The sequence below is a fragment of the Agelaius tricolor genome, unplaced genomic scaffold (genome assembly GCF_023055355.1).
Source record: "Agelaius tricolor isolate 1412-34295 unplaced genomic scaffold, bAgeTri1.0.p SCAF_1, whole genome shotgun sequence".
Lineage (NCBI taxonomy): Eukaryota > Metazoa > Chordata > Aves > Passeriformes > Icteridae > Agelaius > Agelaius tricolor.
In genome coordinates this window covers 85,717,936-85,734,091 of record NW_027269261.1, presented here as the reverse complement: position 1 = coordinate 85,734,091, position 16,156 = coordinate 85,717,936, and the positions used below count along the sequence as shown (strand labels likewise).

General features: G+C 37.3%; 1 protein-coding gene across 27 annotated transcripts in view; it reads right to left on the bottom strand.

Moving 5' to 3' along the window:
* Positions 1-16,156, bottom strand: part of DLGAP2 (DLG associated protein 2) — a 456,578-nt gene that overhangs the window by 232,697 nt on the left and 207,725 nt on the right. The gene's annotated exons all lie outside the window — the stretch shown is intronic.

The following is a 16,156-nucleotide window of genomic DNA, read 5'->3' as shown; positions in this document are numbered from 1 at the left end:
CTTAAAAGGTGCAAAATAATTAAAAAAAAATAAGGATTTTTGCTGGAAGAATTTTAAAATAGAACTATATAAATGTTTAGTTACATTTATATAACCATCACCTTCAGAGACTCCAGACTGCATTCATGTAGCAGGACTTTTTGCTTCCACAAGACTTTTTTGTATTTTGATATGTACAGTACTGCAGTGACAACAGTCACTCAAATAAAAAGTTTAAGTCTGCTAATATTTTACTATTGGAGGTAGCAAACAGTAATAGTGACAGAGTTATATTCCTTTCTCATAAATGTCTCCCAAGTCCTCCCAGGCAAGAGAAGTCAAACAGTCATTCAAATGTACATTTATACTCTGCAAAACACTCAAGTATAGAAATGAAGGAAGTTAAAGTCTATCATAACATACAATCTCTAAATGTGCAGTTACTAGTTTATCTATCTATCTATATATATGTATAGATATGTATATAGATATGTATATACATATGTATATAGATATGTATATATATATATGTATATATATATATGCAGGCATAGGCACACGTACACACACGTGTGTATGTGTGTAAAAATTTTAATATAAAATCAGTACAAAAAGCAGTTTAACATGACTGGCAAATAAAGTCCACTACAAAAGCTTGCTGAAATTATGTCCACCTTGAATAACAAAAAGAAGATTTGAATTTAGCTATGATCTTCACTCAAGGCAAAAATGTCAAAAAAATGCAACATGAAGCAGGCACTAAGCAGTTTGACTATAGTAGAGGAAATGTATTTGAATATCTGTATAGAGGCTTTGCCCCAGAGGTCCTGGTTGCCCTTGATGGGCTGCAGCTGTGATGTCCTTAATTGGGCTGCGGCTGTAACCAATGAAGATGACTGGGATAAAAGGGGGTGGGTTAGCCAGTCAGGGAGAGCCTTGGAGGAGCCCTGACCTGAGAGAGAGCAGTGTGCAGCAGAAGGAGTCCGTGCAGCAAAGATCTGCAGCCATGAGACTACACCCAAGAGGTATGGACTTTAGAAATCTAATAACAACAATATGGGACTCTAGAAATAATAGAAGAACAACCAGTGGTGATCCCGACGTGATAGTTAACAGAACATAAAACAGCCGAGAGCTGTGGTGGCCAAGAGCTGCGACAACATAAGACAGCCGAGAGCTGTGGTGGCCAAGAGCTGCGATGGAACATAGCCTTTGGGTCAGGGAGCTGTGAAAGAGTATGGCCTTTGAGCAAAGAGCTATGGGTGTTGTACATGACCTGTGAGTCATAAGAAAATGTATTGTGTTGTAATTTAACATCTGTATAACTGTTAACTTAAGTAAAAGCAAAGGGGGAAATATAGTAGAGGAAATGAATTTGAATATCTGTATAGAGGCTTTGCCCCAGAGATCCCCGTTGCCCTTGATGGGCTGCAGCTGTGATGTCCTTAATTGGGCTGTGGCTGTAACCAATGAAGATGACTGGGATAAAAGGGGGCGGGTCAGCCAGTCAGGGAGAGCCTTGGAGGAGCCCTAACCTGAGAGAGAGCAGCGTGCAGAAGGAGTCTGTGCAGTGATGATCTGCAGCCATGAGAATACACCCAAGAGGTATGGACTTTAGAAATCTGATAACAACAATATGGGGCTCTAGAAATAATAGAAGAACAACATTTGACCTCTATAGTGCCCCAGTGACACTGCCAGCTATTTAGAAGAACTTTCTCCATACAGATAAGGAGCTGTCTCACAGTAACCCACCTTGTGATGGCACTTGACCCTACATCTTACATACATTTTAAACATGTTAATCACTGGGGTTTTAATACTGTTAGAGACTGTGGCATGCATGTGGGAAAGGAATGAGGAAAAATAAGTTTTTCCAGGCAGCTCTGTTGACGATAGCTAGATCACAACTTTTAGAACACCATAAAGTTGCCTGATAGAAAGGAATGAAATTTACGGCAGTTCAGCGCCTTGAAACACATAGCCAAAGTTTGTATTGACAGACTCATTAGTGTCCCCAGCAGAGGTGACAAACTAGAACCAGCACCCCAACAGCAGCCTTGAGAAAATCTTCAGTGAAGAGCACGAAAAGCCTGGTCACAGGTAAGTTAGGCCAGTTCCTTCCACTGCACATGAAAAAGGCACTTGCCACAGCATGAAGTGAGGCAGAAGAACCAGCTCAGAAGATCTTTTTTTCACATTTAATTCAAAGACTTTCTGAGGTTTTACTGAGATGGGCTGCCTGCCTGTGTGTGGTTTGTTATCCTGATTGGTAAGGAAGAATAATCCGAGACTTGGTTTCTGAACTTCTGACTTTGTTTGATCCTTATGTTCTCTGCTAACAACTGCTTCACCACTTTTTTACAATCCAAAGAGTCTGCCTGACATGTTTGGCACCTTCAAACACCATCTTCAGAAGGTCCCCACTCAACAGTACAAATTACTAACTTCCCTCTTTTTTCCTCATAAACATAAATTAGTGTCAATATTACAAGTCTGCAGCAGGCTAGATAGTCTACCTGCAAAACAAGGCTTGCAGCTATGACTAGTGCCAGAAAGTTGTCAATAATAGAAAAGTAGAAAAGTTGTCAGCACTATCCCTGCCAGATTGCTGCTTTTTTGGACTTTTTCAGCTGTTTTTTTAAGGTCCCATATCTGTGAGCAACCCAGGTGTCCCCCTATCCCAGCATGCCTGAGGAGACTTCATGGGGGGATGGTTTTTTATGCATTCCAGCAGCTGGGAACCATCTCAAACTGACAGCAGCATGTCTCTCCCTACTCTGGTAAGAAGCAGACTTTGTGGATGTGGATAATTCACCAGTAAGTTTCTGTTTATGAATTTTTCTGCTGTAGTTTGCCACTGGGGTGGGGAGACTAGATACCCTTGTTGTTGTGCTGGACACATACAGGTTGAGAGACAACTGAAAACACAAACCACTTCTGGCAGGCATGTAAACAACACAGCAAGGAGGTTGTACAGAGCCCTGCTTTCAACACAGCTTGTGTGAGAGAGACAGAAATAATTATTTCTCTACAGTCTGTTTAGATCTGTTCATTCTATGGCTATTGTTGAGAGACTGCACATCCTCAGTTTCTAAAACCACAACACATAAAATATATGGCAGTCAATTATTTGTAAATTTACATTATACGGGAATACAGAAATCTGAAAATTTTGTTAAGAAGCTATGATTTGACACTTATTTTAACTTCTTTTCTCTGTAGTGAAGTTGCTGTATGTTGGTAGAAAAGATCTTTCTGGAAGATGGCTCAATACTAAATACCTGTATTAATTTAAATTTTTTGTAATTTTAATTTTACTTCTGGGAATAGATCACAGCAATGAAGAACATGACAACAGAACACCATTCCATCAGGTGAAATTACATTTTTTAGGTTTAGAGCCATCTCACCCAAAGTCGAGTGTATCAGCATTAATTGAGTGTATCAGCAAAATCTCAACTAATCTCAAAAATTAACCAAGGAGAAGAAAGAAACAGCCACCTACTCTGCCTTAGAAAGTTATGTAGCATGAAATCAAAATCAAGAAGTCACCTTTTTTTAAATTATTCATTTTTTCTTTTTTAATATTGTAAAAGGTCTTAGACTTCATGATAATATTCACTGCAAAAGAGGAGTGTTTATTATAGGTGACCTCTGGAGATGAACTAGTTCAGCCTCCCACTGAGAGCAGAGAAGGGCTTTTGCCAATACAAGTTCAACTCTGCTGGGGCTTAATAGTCAAGTCCTGATAGCCACCAAGGATGGAGATTCCACAGCCTTCAATGAGCAGCCTGCACCAGTGCTGCATCAGCCTCATTAAGCTCCATTTTAATTTCTTGGTCTGCACTTTGTGGCCATTTTTCCTTGTTATATGACTCAGCATTGCCCAAGTGACTTTTGCTCCATCCTCTGTAACTCCTTCATGTAGCTCACTGTGGATCTTCACCCCAACAAACTAAAGCCCATCTCTTTCAACCACTCTGAGCAGAGGGCCCTCTGCTAGACTTCCTCCATTTTCTCCCTATGCTTGTGGAAGCAGGGAACCCCAAAACCAGTGCACACAGTATTCGATGTGCCTCTCCAGCACCAGAGGGAAGTAACAATCTTGACAATTTGCTAATCATATTCGTGCTGACATAGCCCAGCACTCACTTTACATGTTTGCAATGAAAATGCCATCTACTCACTCATGTGCAGCTTGGTATTCATGTTCATTCAGAGAAAAAATAAACTAGTATATCAAGTCTTAATAAGATGAGTCCCCTTATCCAAGTCTCCCAAATCTTACAGCCATGCTAATGTATGAGAAATTATGGCCTGACAAGTAACTTTTCTACACCCATGCTGGATAAAATGTTGAAGTGGGTGAAATAGAAGCAGGAATGTGAACACATTTCAGACAAAGATATTTCTTAAGCCTCTCCCTTGCACAATTCCTAGAAATAGATTGTCTGTACATATCTGATCTCTCCAAAGTATTATAGTGATACTTTCACAGGAGGTATTCTTTCTTTGCTGTATGTTGCTAATTAATTGCACTTAACATAGATACTCCTCCTTGCAAACACTTATACATCTGAGTAATTTTTTCATAGCTCTCAATAGTCAAATGACTAACAGAGGTGAGTGTTCAAAGATTTAGGACCCAATAAATCAATGAAACAAGGAAATCTGTATTTATGTTATTAATCTCACTCTGTCATTTTGAAATTGTCTAGCCAACAGAAATAATGTTCCTAGATACAAGAACTTGCTGACAAAATAGGTCATAAGAAAGATCCTGTGAATAAACAAATTTTTCATAAAGACACAACATATTTTTTCCCTCCAAATATTATGAAACGTATTTCATTTTTTATAGTTTTTCTTGCCCAATCTCAATGATAAGAACAACTAAAAATAATAAAATCAGACATATACATGCCAACATTATTTCTCACAGAAAAAAAAAGCTGAGTTCAACATACAGTTTTAAATTAGAGTGAAAATAAATTATTCTGCTAAACACATTAACATTCTTTGTATATATACTTTTCTTGTATGGCTGGTGCAAGTACAATCAAATCTACTATAAAGAGGTAAAGAAAGCAAAATAAGGGTCAAGTGAAATATGCAAAATATCCATTAAAAAAATGCAATTCAAAATATCCATGCAGGCTATATAATGGAATAGGATTAAGACACCACATACCAGTAATATTTTTAATTAAAATTCTGGATGGTATTTAACATTACACTTTAGTGTACACTATGCACTCAACAGGGGTTTTCCAAATTATGCAGTCCAATCTGGATGATTTTGACTAGGTTTTATGGAAGTGACAATATAGTGAGAAATAATGTGCAAAGGTGAGAAGCAGTACTGGGGATAACTTGTCACCTCAGCACTACATTCAGAAAATACATGATGTCAGCACTTCTGACTACCCTTTGAATAATATACCACATATCCTGTTCTGTACCTCCTCTTCATTTTTTGTAACAGGACTTTCTGTCTCTCTTTTCATCTGATACTTCCAGATACCCTGCACTGCTCTTCCCTGCTGCCTATATAATCTTAAATTTCAATTAGAAACATGCATGTTCTCGATTGCCTATATTTCTCTATTTGCTTTTTTTTTTTCACCCACTAGATCTATTTACTAATTGGCCAAAAAAAGCCGATAGCACTGTACAATTACTGAATATCACTGCCTATTTGAATGCAGAATTCCATGCATCAGAGGAAAACTATAAGTTATTTTTGTTTCACAGATAATTCTTTAGATTTTTGTTCTAAAGGCAAACACAACTGTTTCATCATTTTCATCAGCACCCAATGTCAACAGTCTCTTTACATCATTTTACTGATGTTAATGAAACAGAACTGTATGGCACTCAGAGAGAAATTGAGTAGCCATGCATTATATTGAGATTTAGTGTGTCTGAAAAGCAAATCATAATTTAAGGCTCTAATGTGAAAACAATAATTTTAAGGAGTTTAATCCAATATTTTCATCTAAACATGGCTATAATAGCCCCAATAAAAGCCCAAAGTATTATGAGCTATGTTTTCCATTCTCTCTCTTGTGTATTTTTTCTCCTACACCTTTTGCTTTATCTGTTCTAGCTCTTTTCTCCTGTTGGTATCTCATCATTACACAGTATCATCTGCTGAAACATCAATGGGACAGACCTGCAGGATAAACTGCAGGATTTTGTCATGTCTACCAAGATTATCCATCCACAATATCCTCTTTGTTCCACACTGATGCTAGAGCAAATCCCTTGGAGATGTTCTGCTCTGTGTTCAGTCACCCATTCAGGTGAGGTATTGAGAGACATCTACAAAAACCAACTAACCTTTTCTTCTACAAAGCCCATTTTACCTACAGATTTTTTTCTAAAATGTGCTCTGAAGCCTCCAATGACAGGGAATAAAACCCTGCAAAAGGAGAATAAAATGTTTAATGCGCTCAGGGGAAAAAATAATATCTAATTTATGCTCATTTCCTTAAGGCTATTTTTTTTTCTCAATTCTAGTTCCTCAGTTTTTTTCTCACTCACAGTGTGTAATACTCATCTTTGCTCTTCTCCAGCCTAGCTATAACCTAAAGCTATAAGTGCCCCACACTGAATACCCTTCATGACCAAAACCCTTCAATGGCCTGGTGCAGCAAAATATTTACCCTCTGAAAAATCTCATCTATTTTTAAGAATGCTATTGGCCTAATTTAAGGCAGCACTATTTTCTTGACTCAAATGATATATTACTCATCCTTTTGGACAGAAATTTGACTAGAGGTACCTGGATCAGTTGCCATCATAAAAATGAAATTAATTCAAAGATACTTTATTGATGCACTTTTGCAGTACAAACCCTACCAAGGTTATCAATGTAAACCAAATCCACAAAGCATTCAAGGTACTTTTTAAAAGCTCTTGTTTGAAACTATGAAGTGGTAAAAATAATCAAAATGACACTACACCAAAGCACTACATTTCTTTTAGCATTATGAATGCTGATAAATGGCACCATAGGAAGAGAAAGCAAGTATTTTTGCACTTAGATATTGTTTTGGCCCATTTCTGTGAATAGTCATAAAGGAAATAAAAATAAAGAGTTAGTCAACTTAATAACTTAATAAAATTAATAACTTAATAAAAATAATCAAAGGAAAAATACATTTGTGTATTTAAAGGTAGACATATCTGTCCATCTTGAAACTTGTTTCGTTTTTCTGTGGTTCTTTTTTTTTACTCAGAAAAATAAGTCACTTCATCATGCAGAACTTGCTGAAAAACATAATCACAACAATTGTTTAGAGTTGTTGTGAATATATCAATAAATGTATTTCATTCCCTTGAAACTATTTCTACAAGTACTTCTTGCTGAGCCTAAGAGCCTACTTTCCTGCCTTCCTCTCACTGCTGATCATTGTATGGCCATTCTCAAGATGACATTCCCCTGCATTTGCAATTTCAGCTTTCTTGAATACTTACTTTCAACTGTATTTATAGCTAAAACCCTTTTAAAGCCTATGACTGGGCCTTGAGGTTAGGGAAAAAAATAGCTACTAAAGTTTTGTAGAATAGGAAAACTACAATAGGAAATAAACCAGCTGCCTGTGAGAGCCTAGCAGCTGAGCTATACTGGGAAAGACAGAGCAAGGCAAATGAGTAGTCCTGAGAAGTGAAGATACTGAAAGAACTTTAAATATAAACAGAGTACAGAATAGCCATTATTAAAATAGAGTGAGCCTAGAGCTGAAGAAAATCAACCAGCCTGGAAGAAAACTTTGTATATTTTTGAGCAAATGAACTCACATCCAACCAAATGCATAAAGCAACCACTAAGAGACCATTATTTCCCCCAGATAAAAATATAAGGTTATGCTCAAAGCAATGCCAGAACCTATTCACAGTATTTGCACATCAGATCCTTCTCCATATGGAGTTTACACATTACACATGCATTAACCAAGCCAAAAGAGATCAGAAAATCAGATATTTTCACAGGAAAACAAAAATAACTGAAGCAATAAAAAGCAAAATATTAGCCACTCAAGAAATAAAAAAGGAGCTAATGTTTCTCTTGGTGATCTGGACACAAATGCTTTCTTTTCAGAGGAGCAGCCATAACCACAGTAATAAAAAGGATGTGCTTTAGCACACTTCTGATACACATTTCAAATGTGCAGTATCCAAGTGGGGAGTCCAAATATCTGAGTGTCCCAAACGAGTCCAAAAAGACCAGATGACAGACTTATAAAGTGAAAGTGCATTTGTATTTCTTCTCAGTTTTCCCCATGTTCTAGTGATGTTGAATGTTTAAGTGAGTCATGTTCCTTACAGCCAAGGTTAAGAAACTTGCCACCCCCCTATCACATTGTAGCATGATTTTGAAAAATACCGTGGAGGGCAAGGGTGATGATCAAAAATTGCAGGAGTGATGACCCATGAGAGTGCTGTGAAATACAAAACTGAAGGCAGTCTGACCCTTGCTTGCTCCAAAAGCCCTCTGGAGCCAATGCAAGTGTCATTGGAGTTCAGTTGAGGGTCAATAGTACACTAGTGAAAAACTACCCAGGCTATATATTTCATCATTTCTCTATTTTCTGTCTCTTTTTTTATTTCTCAATCTTATTTCCTTTTGCTCACTTTAAGAGATTTCACCAACACTCTCAGAGACTCATAAGAACAAATAAAAATGGTACAAATCCAAGCTAAGTATGATATAACAAAGAACCAAATAGGGAGATGGCAAAAAAATAGGATGGCACTGCACAGGTACAGAGTATATCACACAATCTGATACTCTGGTTCTCTGAAGGTTAAATTGATTTTTTCACTCCTTTCTCTTTATTTACTCTTATATAGGAATCAGATTTTGAAAGCACCTAAATGGAGTGGGGATCTGACTTTAAAAACAAATTTAAGGAGGTAATTTGAAATACAAGGGTCTACAAAAATATGTAACAATTTTAAGGGGATGTATCCATATCTGGGCAAGACTTGAATGGTGTCCTTCCTATAAACTCAGTCATGTATACCAACTCAGAACAGTAGGGATTGGAAGAGATATTCTGAGCTTATCCCTCAAAGCAGAATACTGCCAAAGTAACCTCACATTTCTCAAGGCATTGCCTGCTCAAGTTTTTGAAAATCCACCAGGAAGGAGAATTAACAGTCACTCTGGGCAGCTGTTCCACTGTTTGACTGCCCTCACAATGATGAGTTTAAACCTCAAATCTAATTGAAATTTCCCTTGCTGCAACATCTCTGTGTTCCCTCCTGTCCTTACACTGTGCATGTCCATTAACAGTCTGGCTCCATCTGGCTGTAATGACCCATTAAGCAGCTGAGGACAGCAATTAGCTCTGTTCTCCTCTCAGCTTCCTCAGCCTCAGGCTGAACAAATCCAGGGCTCTTCAGTGTCTCCTTGTGCATCATCTACTTCAGCACCCTGCCCAACTTGGTGGCCATCCTCTGGACATGGTCCAACTTCTCTGTGTTTCTTATACTGGGGTGGGTAAGGGCTAGAACTGGGCCCTGCTCCAATTGCAGCATCTGAAGTGCCAAAAAGAGGGGAACAATCACTGTATTTAACCTACTAGCTGTACTGATGCTGGCCAGTGTGCAGTCAGCCTTCATTGCTGCAGATAAACTTCTGAGGGCCTTATAAAAGTCCTACACTTCTAGGTCCTAATTCAAACTCAAAAGGACTGTGATATACAACTTTAGAGCTTTGACCTGATCCTGTCCCAAATATGCAGTAGCCTCATATGCTAACTCGAGGATGTTTACAGAATTTTGATGTGCCAGGCAGTGACTACCAAGCTAGAGACCATAGCTCAAGGTCTGATCAGTTGTGTAAGACTTTTCCACTGTCCTGAGAAAGAATCCCCTATGGGTTCCTTCTTAAATGCAGGCTGAAGGGAACTAAGTTTACAAGAGCTCTGAGCTGAAACTGTTAGGATGTTTGCATTGAACAGTCTTTGAGATCTGATGATATTTCTAAATGCATCTGCATATCTCAGGAGGAGAGCTTCAATACAGTCTCTACCCTCTGTCAGAAACACTGCCTTCTGGAGAGCAAATACAGAAGAAGCACAAATTTAGTGTGAAGCACTAAAACTGATTTCAAGAAATTAAACCAAAACCTATTTATGCTAAACGTTATTTTCTGCCAAAAAAATAACCATTAATAAAACTAATCCAGAAAAATTCTTACTTCTCCATCTTAAACTCTCTCAGGGAAAAAAAAAGTCTATTGTGATTATGATTTAAAACACTTTCATCTCACTGGATACATAAATGTGACCTTTATCTTGACCATTACAAAGGCACAAAGAGTTCACTGCAGGACTCAGACCTAAGCTCAAAAAAATGAGTTCTTAATTTTAGCTTTTACAATAAAAATTAAAGATTTCTTTGGAGTTATAGAAACTTTCCAGTGAGCTAAACAGAAAAAAATTTTTGCTGTCTTGTGTAAACAGCATCAACTTCAAGCTCCCAACTTTTCTCTGGTGAGGTATTCACCCACACTTGTACAAAGCCCCTATGCTGGAACAAAGTGTAAAACAGCACATCTGGAAACTTTTTATGCAGGCACTTTTTCTATTGTGAACATTCTTCATGAACATTCATAAACAAAACCAAACCTAAATTCCAGTTCCAACTAAATGAACATTATTAATAACTAGATAAATCCTTTGACAAAAATGCAGAATTGCAATAAAGAAATAGGATTTGAGGATGCAAAACATATTTTAAGCTACATTGAGATATAGAATTCAATGACTGAAGAATCTGATCTTTTTGTAGAAAAACTAATTAATTCAACTTTAAATAGCCAAAAGTGAAGGTTCAAGAGCAGATTTAAAAATCACCATATCTTTTCAACTGTATGAGCCCCTTGCTTTCTTCAGTGCATCATGTACACAGCAAGTGGTACCCCTTTCAGCCAGCATTACCTTTCAGATTACTGCAGCAAGCTAGAATTCACTGGCAGTGATTTGACCTTCACTTCCTTTATGCCTTTGCAATGGTCTGGTGATTGCTTTAATAGCTAGCTACGAGGAAGTCCAAATCTGCAGTATTAGGAGTCTATGTACAGAGCACAGCCACTGAAAGGTCAAAATACAGATTGTTAACATGCACTATGCCATTGTTGTAACTGCTAAGTATCACAGATCTCTATATGTCATATAGAAACTTCAGAGAACCTGAAATGTAAACACACAAAACTGATATGGGATGCATTTGTCTGATTTTAAAACAGCACCAAAATTAGAATCTCAGCACAAGCCGTGCAAGTATTTTAGACATTGTTATTGATATATTGAAACCCTCATAAAACTCTCAAGATTAAATTAATGTATAATATACTCAGCTAATTAAGTACAAATCACTGACATTTCCATCACTGGAGCAAACTTCCACCAACCAGTCTAGCCTAAGGACAGGATACTACTAATAGTCCCATCTGAATGTTACTGCCTTTTGGAAAATAAACATTTTGTTGTGTTAAACATAAAATGGAGTTGCATAATTGCTCTTCACTTTTGAGAGAGACACAAAAGCAGAAGACCAGAAAATACACTGGTGCATATTAAATGCCCAAAATTTCTCAGATAAGTTAACTGAGTTTAAATTTGAGTTTCTCCCTATTCTTTAGAACTACTTTTCTTTCCTTTCCAGATGCATTAAATAAAATATCTACTGAAACTGACTCTTTCAATTTTAGGGTAGTGATAGCCACTGTTCTCTACTTTCTAACAAGATACCGGAAGAAAGTTTGCATATACAAATGAAAAATCAGAGTGATGGAGAACTTTCTCTTTATGATCCAGTGTTCAGAATCATGCAAAGAAACTGCCACCATCCTTGATCTGTTTTTCTGACAGAATATATAAAGTGAAAAAAATTGTTTAAATCGTGAGAAATTTGTTGTTAATGCAGCCTTTTCTTTCAGATAAACATTCCAAACACTGATGACTGACCCCTAAACAGTCATATGAGTGAGGTTATCTGCAGGACTGGCCATGAATTTAGAAATTATAAACACACACATGTGATTACCAAAATTTGATAATGTCCATCAAACTATTTGCAAGATGTAACTAAGGGGAAAATTCCAGAAAGTTTAAGGAGATTATTTTTAACAAGAAGATAATATTGAATTACTGGCCAGAGACAAGTAATGAAAAAGTTATGATCCATCTTTCATAGTCAAACTATAAATAATACAAAAGTTATTCATAAATAAATGCCACAAATGAGTAGTTTATAATGCTAAAGAACTTAGTATTATAAATTCTCTTAATCACAGAAACACCCCTGAATTTCTAATCAACAGAAAACAGATATACACACATGTATATCTGTATTAAATCATTCAGATTTAATACTTCATCCTTAAAAAACCCAAGAATGTTTTATCATAGCAATTTTTCAGGACTATTTATCTAAACTTAAAGTATTTTAGTTATTGTATGATATAATTAGACAATTGCTGTTTGACTTCAAAAACCATTGTACCTCAGGTGTGGTTGAAAAGCAGTAAACATAACTTTGGCTAAGATGGAGTTTAAACATAAACAAGTTTCCCTATATATATAATTTTCCATTAATATTTTAGTAATTACATAATGTAATGACATAATTCTATCAATTAGACTTACAAATTTTTTGTCTTACTTGAAATTTTACAATATAAATTGTCTAGTTTAGCTTTATTATTTTCATAATAATCCAGCAAAAATTTGTCTAATATCTAAACTACACAAAGAAATTGAAATGCTTTGAGAATATTCATAAAAGTTTTCAGCACACATTTTTAATTTTTTCATGTTCTGAAGGCATACATTAATTTCTCTAGGATTGTAAATTGAGTTCCATCTTGTTCCATAGGATTAAAATAATTAATCAAATATTAAACAAATTATTATTTACAACAATAAAATAAATTTTTGGATGGGAAATTACATGCTTTCACATAATTAATTACATGTGATGCAAAACCTACAAAAGCAAACACCTAAATATTTACACTGATTTCAGCAGAACATTTATATATTTTTCTAAAATGTGCCTGCTTTGAAATTAGCCCAGATTAGGATATCCTCAAATACTCTTACAGTAAAGAAAAGGAAATTTAAGAATATCTATTCCCTCCTCCTCTTTACCCAGTTTTCTGAAATTTAAGGGGAATCTCTCTCTCTCTCTCTCTCTCTCTCTCTCTCTCTCTCTCTCTCTCTTCCTCCTCCCCTATGATTTTTTGATTATGATAATACAATAAATAAAGTTGTAAAAGGCTCATATTTATGGGGGAATTTTAAATTATATTTAAAATGGGAGAGAAATAATCTCCTTGAAACAAAGCCTCAGGTAAATGCCCAACTAGCATTGCCTCAAGTTGCAGGGACTGAATGCCATGCTTACAATTCCCATTCAACAGATATTTCTTTTAGAAATAGCTTTTAAGCAGAAGAATGGAGATCAATAGCATTTTGCTGTTGAAAAAATAATTAGGAATATAAAACAACTGAAAGCCCTGAGGAAACTCAGGTGATTTTAAAACTGTCCTTCAGCTTTCTTGTCCAGCTAACTAAAAGCCCAAATTCTACTTTTAAAAAGACCTTTCAAAAGAATACTGGTATTGCTAATGCACAAGATCAAACATTGCAATAAACCTGTACTCTGTGGCTTCATGTCCTTGCCACAATATTTTAGTGACACTGCTCAAATATAATAGCTTACAGGGGTTCTGTTTATATGAAACATTTTAATCCACAGTGGAAATAAACAGTTCTGTATAGTTGGCATGGTAGATCTCCTTACTGTAATAGCTTAATAACTCCAAAATCTAATTCAGCTCATTTGGAAATAAGACCCTATCATTAAAAAAAAACCAAACAACATTTTCCTATACAGACTCTAGGAAAAGATACATAAATATACAGTCAGGAAAAAAGACAGGAATGGTCTTTATGAGAAAGAACTTGGAAACAGGAATCTAGAACTGAAGACAGCAACTCACAAAATACCAAACTTTTCACCAAATAAGTGTGTTTGATTTGCATGGCCAGATTTTGCATAGCAGGGGGGCTACAGAAGTGGCTTCTGGGAGCAGCTGCCAGAAGCTTCATCCATGTCCAGCAAAACCAACGCCAGACATCTCCAGGATGGATGTGCTGGGCCAGTTGGAAATGATAATGATACCAATGGTATAACATAGTTAAGAAGAAGAGGGAAAAAAAAAAGTGATTGTGCAGGTGTAATTGTGATCAGACAAGAGAGCTAGGTGAGAACATGTGAGAGGAACAGCCCTGCAGACAGCAGGGTCAGTGCAGAAGGAGGGGCAGGAGGTGCTCCAGGCACCAGAGCTGAGATTCCCCTGCAGCCCCTGGTGCAGCCCATGGTGAGGCAGCTGTGCCCCTGCAGCCCATGGGGACCCACAGGGATGCAGAGATCCACCCACAGCCCATGGAGGAGACCCACACTGGAGCAGGGGGTGCCTGAGAGGAGCCTGTGACCCTGTGGGAGGCCATGGAGAAAGGAGCTCACCCTGGAGCAGCCTGTCCTTGAAGAACTGTGCCCTGTGTAAGAGTGATCACACTGCAGCACTTGCTCATGGGAGGGACTCATGCTGGAGAAGTTAACAGAAAATGATCTCTTGTGGGAGGGATCCCAAGCAGGAGCAGGGGAAGGACTCTGTTCCTGGAGCAGTGACAGAAACAACCTGTGATGAACTGACCGTAACTCCACTCCCTTTCACCCTGCACTTCTGGAGTAGGAGGTAGAGCTGGGAAGGGGAGGAGGTGTTTTTAAGGCTTTATTTTACTTCACTATCCCAATCTGATTTTGTTAGTAATAAATGTAATTAATATCTCTAATTCTAGCCTGTTTAGCCCATGACAGTATTTGGTGAGTGATCTCCATGTCCTTATCTCAATTCATGAACCCTTTGTTAAATTTTCTCTCCCCCATCCAGCTGCAGAGGGAAGTGATAGACAGGCTTTGGTGGGTGCCTGACATCCAGCCAAGGTCAACCCAGTACAGTAATGCAAAAAGTATCAGGAGGTAACAGCATCACAGAATCCAAGTGCAAGGCTTAAAGAGTACCTACACCAAAATGGCACACAGAAACACTGAGAAGCTAAAAAAAACCAGAACAGTAGATACAGAGAAAGAAGAAAAGTTTCATATGAGAACATAAGATGTTGTTGGTTTGGGGTTTTTTTAAATGCTGTAAGTATTGATATTGCCAAACATCTGCAAATGTTCACATATGCATAGCAACAAATAAATGTTCAGTTCGTGTTTATTGAAACATTGAAGCTCAATGGAAGTGCCCCTAACTTCATGTGAATTCCCTGGAGAGAGTACTTGCCGAAAATAGCTGAATGAAATACTCATTCACAGTGGGAGCTTGGCCCAAGAGAGGGAAATGCAGCATCAATACTGCGCATGAAAATTGAGAGAAGTGGGACTCAGATGTTTACATTTTGAAAGATGGGGAACTTTAGACACTAGGAAGTGAAAGATCAGGATCTTGGTATGTATCAGCATGGCTCAGCCAAAATCAAAGGAATCTCAGGTTTTTTGCTAATTATTTGGCCCAAGATCTTTCAATCTGTGGTTAATAACACAACTGGAGATAGAACCAGTAATTAGGAGAATGCAATTGGATTCAAAAGGTTTTCCATTATTTTTTGACTGGATGAGCAGATGGCAAATGCAGCTTAACAGAGAAAAAAAAAGTGAGATAATTAGCAGGGAAACCAAACACCAAGTTAGAGAATATCTACTAAATGGAAATTTCATCTAGGAAGCTAATCAAGAGAGGAATTTGGGGGTTATTATGAAAAATAATTAAAACCATCAAATCATTTCACAGCTGCTGGAAAAGAAGGCAAAGATGATAGCAGGTTACATTAATAAATAGATATACCACAAAGTGGTATTATTAGTGCTCCAGGCATTTATTAAAAACCATCTAGAATATTGCATCTGGCTCTGGCAGGCATGGGAGCTTACAGCAAGGCAGTGCATTACTGACAAAAATTGGTGTCCTAGTGGTACTCCCCAAGCACCAGACTCCCAGTGCCGTTGAGTGAGCCTTTCCCTGTCTCATTCATGATGTGACAAATTTCACCCAAACCTAGGTAGGATATTTTTTGTTGCTCTT